Below are 7,805 nucleotides of genomic sequence, written 5' to 3'. Positions count from 1 at the left end.
CAGTCCTTCGGTGGCCATCGGCAGTGAGGTACAACCACAGAGTAATTTCAGACAGAAAGAAGGAGAATCTGGCTTGCCTCAGAAGGACAAAAATGGGCGCGGGTGAGGCAAAAACCAGAATTGCATTGAAAGGTACTCTGCTAAAAAGACATTTCAAACCAAGTTTGGCTTGGATGACGTTGATGAAATTTCGGGGACTTCAACATCTATCAATACACAAATATGCTTTGTACTTTTACAGCAACAGTTTCTGTAAGAACCAAGACTTCTCTGAAACCATTGTAGATACGTCCCTTTCCATTCCAGCTGCTTCTATGCTACACACACCAGGAATTTCAAGAGCTGTCACGGTTCAGTTACCTACACCCCTGGCATCTTTTCTACACCTGTCCCCAGGGGTGGAAATGTGGTAGACCTGCCATAGCTTTGATGCTTTTTCATTAATTCACTTCTAGTTGTAAACCGTGGCACGTCTTCCTCTTCAATCCCATCAGCCATTTCCGTCACCTTGTCCAGAAGGTCTTTATTGGAACAGCAACCCAGGAGGAGATGGATGGCCCAGACCATGGGTAGGAATAGCCACTGGTCCAGGCTGCTGCTGCCTCTGTAGTCAGGCAGGGGGCACAGGATGAACTCCATGAGTGCTTTCCATTGATCCTAGCTCTAGGGTAGGAGTGGAACTGCTCAGCGAAGTAAGCCGGCTGCCGCCACACCCCAAAAACTAGCTTCTCCACTGAGATGGTGGCCTCGACACCCAACATGACTAACCCTGCCGTCGTCACCGAGGGTCTTACTAGCCCGCCGCCTTACTGACACCCTGACAATAACTCTTAAAGAAATTTATTTTAAAACAGTACTTTGCTAATCATATAATTTTAATGTTTATTATAGATGAAAGTAAATATGGATACTAATGGTACGGTATATTTGTTTAGTTTTACACAAAGCATTGGATCTTGGTTGAATATTGAATGCTGCGGGACATGGAGCCCTTTCAACACCTTTCAGGGGTGACTGTTATTTTCATCTTAATAATGATGAATGCTGAGAACACTGATTCATGTAAATGCACAGTAATAACTGCAAAAATATCTCTAGGGTCATTTGAGAAATTTTTTGGAAATTCTGTTATAATGCCAAGCCAGAAGTCATTAAATACTCTTTAAAATAAAACTCAAGTCTACAATACAAACAGAAATTTGAAAAACAAACATCCTGCCAGTTGATTATAGCACACACCTTTAATGCCAGCATTTGGGAGTCAGAGGCAGGTGGCTCTTTGAGTTTGAGGCCAGCCTGATCTACAGAGTGAGTTTCAGTACAGCCAAGGCTACACAGAAAAGCCTGTCTCGAAAAGCAAACAAACAAAAACCATACGTTCTATTACAGTCCATAGTAATTTGTCAAGACAATTCAGCAGACAAAAGCACTCCCGCTGAAACCTGATGACCCGAGTTTAATTCCTAGAACTCACAGTAGAGGAAGACAGCCAGTCCCCAAGTGTCCTCAGAGCTCACAACCACAGTAAGGCATGCATATGTGGGCGTACACACACAGATAATAATAAAATAATTAAATGCTTTAAATAATTTGATGTTTACATGCCAAGGAGTAACAGGGGGGGAATACTACTTTCTAGCCTATGATGGGCATGCAGGAATTAACAAATTAACCTTTAACCAGTTTTGTATGTCAATTCTCTCTCATTTTTAATTTTGCAAAGTAGTAACACAGAATAATGGTTTAATGAGATATTAAGTACTGAATGAAAACAGCGTTAGTGTGCTAGGGAGATGGTTACAGTGCTTACCCAAGCAAGAGGCTGAGTGTTTGAACCATGTGCAGGTGATGTGGAGATGATAGCTCATCTGTAATTCCAGCCTTTGAAGGAGATCTCCAGGAAAGTTGGTTTGGAAGACTAGCTCTGGGTTTAACTGAGAGACCCTGTCTCAAAAAGACTTAAGGGGAAGAACAATGAGGAAGGTTCCTGACATCAGCTTTAGTCTTCCACAAGCATGTGTACATGTACATGCACACCCCCACACACATATAAACACACTTGCATGTATATATAGCACATACACAAATACATGAAAAGAAGAAAACGGAAGTAATAGCATCAGTTGTGTAATTCTGGGTTATAAAGAAAGGATTGGAGTTTTCCCCCACTGTACTTCAGTCCATAAACCTACATGAAGAAAGAAAGTAAATACTAAATTTCCCCAACTTAGTTGGTTATATAATCCCTCCTCAGGATAATTGTGGAAAAAAATGTACAATCTGGTTGAATTTCACCAGAACATTTGAAAAGCCTGAGGTGATTGTAGGACACACCAGAGAGGATTAGAATTGGGTAGATAGAAACAAGAAAAGAAATTAAAAGTTAACTGGGAAGGAAGCAGGTTGCTGGCCTGGGAAATAAGTACTAATCTTTTTTTAATAATAATAATTTGTATTTAGGTTAGAAACAATCTTGTCTCACATGTCAATCCCAGCTCCCTCTCCCTCCCCTCCTCCCCCGCCCTCCCCGCCAGGTCCTCCAGTCCCCCACCCAATCTCCACTCTGATCCCCAGGGAGGGTGAGGCCCTCCATAGTGGATCTTCAGTGACTGTCATTTCATCCAGGGCAGAGCTTAGGCCCTCCCCCAAGAGTCCCGGCTGAGAGAGCATCCCATATTGTGGCATGGGTACCCAGACTCTATTTGTATGCCAGGGATAAATACTACCCAAGGCCCCATAGATTACCTAGGCCTCCTCACTGACACCCACATTCAGGGGGTCTGGGTCAGTCCCATGCTTTCCACACAGCCATCAGTCTAGGGTCCAAGAGCTCCCCCTGTTCAAGTCAGCTGTTTCTATGGGTTAAACCAGCCCAGTCTTAACTCCTTTGCCCATCAGTTCTCTCTTTCTGACACTGGATTCTAAGAATTCAGTTCAGTGTTTGTCTGTGGATATCTTCCTCTGCTTTCATCAATTGCTGGATGAAGGTTCTGTTTCCTAGACTCTCTGGCAGTGGGATTGTATGCTGGCACTCCCCTGATTCATGTCTAAAATCCATATATGAGTGAGTACATACCATGTTTCTCTTTTTGTGACTGGATTACCTCACTCAGGATGTTTTTTTCTAGTGCCATCCATTTGCCTACAAATTTCAAGATTCCATTGGTTTTTTTTTCCACTAAATAGTACTCCATTTTTAGTCAGTCTGGAGCCCTTGCCAGTGAAATGATTTTGTCCACATTCAGGATAAATCTTCCCTTCAATGCTAGCCTTCCTATAAAATCCCACACAGATGTGTGCCACCTGGGTGATTCCAGATCCCGAAGATTTCACAGCACAGCACACCACACATGCTTAGAATTCCTAGTGCAATCCAATCTATCAGTTCTCACTTGCATTGTTTTATGCCAACCCTGTTACAACTAAAATTTAAGGTATTATATGAGGTAGCAGAATCGCCTAACCCTTCCCAATCAGACATCCCAATGGTATTGAACTAAATTAGAGGTGTTCTATAGCGCTGGCAATGCACTGAAACTTACTCTCATGAGATTCCAGACTACCATGGAACACTGTTCATTCATTCAACTTGATGAATATTAGATTACACATAGAGGGGAGGGATTTGACACTAGTGTTTTATGATATATTGGACCATGGTTTGGTTGTTTAAAAACAAAAGTCATTTGATAATGTTAGCAAAGGATCAGAGGAGAGGACAGAGCCTAAGATGGCACCTGTGGAAGTTGCTCTTCATGGCTTTATCTGAGCTTTTCTCTCTTAAATATGGGCAGGCCACATGGATTGTGTCTAATGAACATAACTTGGCAAACATATTATTCATTTTCTAGGACTGTTTTAGTCCTAGAAAGACTCTCCTTGTCAGCTTGAAGAAGGAAGCAATAGTATTGGGAGAGTCCATGCAAGGGACAGGAGACAGCCTGTAGACTGTATGGGCAATTCTCAGGGTACAATCACTGAGAAGCTAGGATCCTCAGTTGGAACACCTCAGCAAAATGCACTATGTGGATGCCACAGCAACCGTAGACACCAGTTCTTCCTCAGCCTTCACTCTTCCTGGATGAGAACAGATTGCTACACTTTGAGTCCTGTAGGTTCCTGAGCAGAGCACCCTGGGAAAGCATGAGACAAGTAAACTGCATCATTTTAAGTGGCTAAGTTTGTGATAGTCATTATACAACAATGAAAGTACTATAATTACCCAGGAATAAGTATAACAAATGGATGAAATACTCTCATAGAGCTTTGGAGATAATTATATTTTTAGTAATAAGAAAGAAAAATAATATGAAGATATAAAATTCCCAGTTGGTAAAGGGGTATATAAATAAAAATGTAATGGAATTAGAGAGTAATTTTGGGAAATTTGTAAAATTTAAATATATGGGAAATCAAAAGTCAAACATATCTGCTACAATTCTAAATAACATATTGCATAAAATATCAGTTGTTATTGTACTACTAGGATGAATAAGACAAGTGATATTAGTGCTTTGCCCAAAGGAACAGAAACGTGAAGTGTGATATAAATTATCTACCTGCCTATTTATCACCTACCTGTAAGTGATACAGTAGACAAAGGTAAGAAATTATGGAAGAGTCAGCATATTGGTATGATTAATTATGAATATAGACAAATAAGAGATGGATAATTTTCTTTTTTCCTTTAAAAATTTTTTAAACAATCTTTTTTCTATTTTGCATACCAATCCCAGTTCCCTCTCCCTCTCCCTCTTCCCCTCCTACTCCCTTCATCTTTCAACATCCCCATCCCATCCATTCCTCAGAGAGGGTGGGGCCTCCCATGGGGGATCAGCAAAGTCTGTCACATCACATTGAGGCAGGACCAAGACCCTTCCCACTTTGTCTAGGGTGAGCAAGATATCCCTCCATAGGGAACAGACTCCAAAAAGCTAATTCATGTGTTGTGCCCAAATTCTGAACTCCCAAATCACCAAGAGGTCCATTTTGATGCAAAAGCAAAGAGTCTTTCATCGTAGTTGTTTAATGAGGTAACCCCATTAGCTCGGGCCCTTCATCCATTCACCCCCGCAGGTGGCTGGAGAAAGACCCCCCAGAAACCTCGAGGCAGGGATCTTAAAGGGCAGCATAAGGGGAGTGTCTAGGGGTATGCAACAGTCTCAGGATTGGTGTGCTTCCTGCTCTGTGTTGATTGGTCAACTGGTCGTTATGGCCCATAGGCCTTCCCAGGGCAGTTGCTATGCTCTGAGCATCACGGTTGTGCACTGTCCATAAAGCACACTCAGAGCAGTAAAGCGCAGCCCTGTTAGCTAACTTCTGATTAGTTCCTTGCCACGAGGAGGCTTTTTCCCCTCCTTCCTCCATCCTCTCTTCTCTTTTCTTTTCTTCCTCTCTTCTCCCTTCCTTCTGTTCATCATCTCAAGGATTTTATTTTTTTAATGAGGAAAACATTGTTGAAATCACAGTGATAAGCATTTCCTACCCATTGGATTGATGTTGCTTACCAATTCTATGGAATACATTGCAGAGTAATTTAGTGATACAGGTAGTGCTCAATACGACAACTTCTAAGAATGTAACTAAGAAATTCTTGCATTTGAGCACAGGAGATGTGCGAGAAAATATTTATCACGGTGTGATAACAAGTCTCAGTTGAAGCTCTGAGGTAAATAGGTAAATACTCTGTGGTACATTCTCACCATGGAAAATAGTAGAAATGTTTGAACCATAGCCTTTCCATTGATTTTTAAGACCTTGAAAACAATGGCAATCAATTAGAGTGAGTTTCAAGGCCAATGAAGTAGCTCAGTGGTGGGGTAACTGCCTAATGTGCATCAGGCCCAAAGAAAGGGGAGAGACACAGAACAACCAGATGAGCAGCAAGTTTCAGGAGAACACATCCAGTTTGATTTTATTTGGAAGGCAAGTTATTAATAACAGAAATTACATCTTGATACTGTTTTATTCAATTACGAAGGAAGTATACATAATGAAACTATAAGATTTGGCAGCTGTGTAGAGAATGAACATACAGTTGTTATCCAAGTGGTTCCCTGGACTTCTCCCTATGTCTCAACATTTTCTACCTTGAACATGAAAAAGCTTTCTGCTTTGAAACTCTGATACCAGGCCTGCTGTTAACTGGCCGTATGACCCTTGGTAAAAATCTAACAGCTCTCTGGATATTTGTTTTCTCATCTGCAAAATAAATGTGTTGAACTCAGAGACCTTTAAACTGCCTGGCACCATTAAAATTGCAGATTATATTAATTTTTAAAATCTTGACTTAACAGCTTTATTGTGATCCATTACCCCGGGCAAAATTCAGAATATCTGCTTGAATATGCAAAACCATCAGTGGCATCCTATGACCTCAGACAATTAGCTCAGCTCAAGGACCACAAAATAAATTCCAAGATCATGAAAGCCCTGAAGTAAGGATGTACAAAAGGGTCCTTGTGACTAAAAGCACTTATATCCCAAAGTTACACACACACACACACACACACACACACACACACACACACACGCACGCACACCACCACCACCACCATCGTATAAGAATGTTTTATAGAATGTTTTATAGAAACCTGTATATCTGTATCTTCACAGGATCCAACCCACAGCCCAATTTCCAGCTCCGTCTGACACAATTGATGGACAACTGTGATAATCCAAGAAATATGACAAGCACAAGCGTGGGTTTGCAAAGTGCAGGACTAAATTGGTCTCATTTTTCTATTGTAGACACAAAGAAATGCCTCCGCCTCGAGAAAGGAGGCAGACTAAAGCGCAAGATTAAAATGAGTTTCTCTCACCAACAGTAGAAAAGAAGCACGCCTTCCCTACCCCCTCAAGGGTTAGTTTATGTTTTCAATTCTTGCGCTTCAAATTACTGGGAAGAAGCAGAGTTATGTGGCTATAGAGGATACTGTGTGAAGCACGTCCATGCATATCTTGAGGAAAACAACGCAGTGGACACTTCTCTTTCTGGGTTTTCAGACCTTCTGACACACAGGGTTCCCATTCTGAAATGTACTTTATGTTCCAGTTTCCTACAAACGAGTCTATGGTACTAGGGAAACTGTGTCACTGTGGAATTCATCTTTAGTGGCTTTTAGAGACAATCTCTTGAAAATAGTTATGCCCAGGAGCATATGAAATCACTATACAGGCAGTGCTATGCTGTAGTATATTTCCATGTTTGTTCAATATGTTTTTAAGGGAGCCAGCATTAGAATATTATCCAAAAAGGGTACACTTGATCCTAATCTTGGTCATACTGGCTGAAAATCTGGAGGAAACCCCTCCCTAGGCATATCTAGGTCATTCTGCATCCACAGATCTATCTTATCTCCTATGCTCATGCCAGAGTTACTTTTCTTGTCAGTGTAACAGATTATCTGACAAGCAATTTATGGACTTAAAAGTGTGAAGGATTACCGTCTATCCTGGTGGGGAAGGCATGACAGCATGAACGAGAGGCAGCTGCTCACACTGTCCTTTGTCAGCCAGCAGACAGAGATGGAGGCTGGTGATCAGTTTGCTTTCTCTTTTTTGCCTTTTTATAAAGTCTGGAAGCCCATTCTATAGAATGATGCTTCCCACATTCAGGGTAGGTCTTCCATTAGTTAAACGCTGGGAAATACCCTCACAGACGCTTGCAGAGAAAAGCCTTCTAGGTGGTTTTTAAACCCAGTCAAGTTGTCCATGGGAATTTGGCTATCACAACCTCTATAGTGAGGACTGCCTGGTCTCCCATCCGAAGTGGTTCAATGTTACTCTCCTCAACACTGACTCGT

At 41.5% G+C, this 7,805-nt stretch overlaps 1 pseudogene; it reads right to left on the bottom strand.

The window, feature by feature from the left end:
• Positions 1 to 360: 360 nt before the first annotated feature.
• LOC101836397 lies at positions 361 to 761 on the bottom strand (annotated as a pseudogene).
• Positions 762 to 7,805: the final 7,044 nt, after the last annotated feature.

This window comes from Mesocricetus auratus, unplaced genomic scaffold (genome assembly GCF_017639785.1).
Source record: "Mesocricetus auratus isolate SY011 unplaced genomic scaffold, BCM_Maur_2.0 Super-Scaffold_100019, whole genome shotgun sequence".
Lineage (NCBI taxonomy): Eukaryota > Metazoa > Chordata > Mammalia > Rodentia > Cricetidae > Mesocricetus > Mesocricetus auratus.
The sequence above is the reverse complement of the archived record's forward strand: the minus strand, read 5'-3'. Positions and strand labels throughout refer to the sequence as shown.